The sequence below is a fragment of the Halyomorpha halys genome, unplaced genomic scaffold (assembly GCF_000696795.3).
Source record: "Halyomorpha halys isolate HHAL.00 unplaced genomic scaffold, Hhal_1.1 Scaffold241.1, whole genome shotgun sequence".
Classification (NCBI taxonomy): domain Eukaryota; kingdom Metazoa; phylum Arthropoda; class Insecta; order Hemiptera; family Pentatomidae; genus Halyomorpha; species Halyomorpha halys.
In genome coordinates, this window is record NW_027105010.1 from 193,658 (window position 1) to 194,294 (window position 637).

Sequence of the window (637 nt, forward strand, 5' to 3'; positions counted from 1 at the left end):
TGGACAGAAGATAGTCGAAGATACGGGATTTGAAGATTGGAAGGGTGTTAGAACTACGAATAAAGGAGGGAATAGAATTCCATAGGGAAGAGGAAAGATCGACCAAAGGCTGCGATTCGATGGACAGTTACAAATAAGTCTGAGGGCCGTGAGCGGGTATTGCGGGTATGCACTGAGGACTTAAATTGAAGGATATCTGAGATGTATGATGGACGGCGGGATTCGATAACTTGAAAGAGAAAGGAAGCAAGGAAATATTTACGACGGAAGAAGGGGTTAAGCCACTTCAAATCTTCATAAAATCGGGTGACAGAGGCGTCCCTGGGGAACCCAAAGATGAATCGTACAAAGCAATTATTTAACCGTTTTAATTTTGCTTCAAGACCTCCAGAGACACCCCCGTAAACCACCACACAGCAATAGTCAAAGTGGGGGAATATTAAGGAAGTAACCAGGAGCCTCCGGGTTTTAAAAGGAAGTAGGTGACGAAGATAATTTAAACGCTTCGGGGTGGAAAAGGTAAAACAGGAAATATCGGAGACGTGGTTTTTCCAGGAGAGAGTTTGGTCAATAGTGACGCTAAGGTTTTTAACGGATGTATTGGATTGTTGTTTAGGAATAAGGTTGGAATAAGATA

General features: G+C 42.9%; 1 protein-coding gene across 7 annotated transcripts in view; it reads right to left on the minus strand.

Moving 5' to 3' along the window:
• LOC106680078 (uncharacterized) overlaps positions 1–637 on the minus strand; it is a 280,185-nt gene that overhangs the window by 28,563 nt on the left and 250,985 nt on the right. The window lies entirely within an intron of this gene.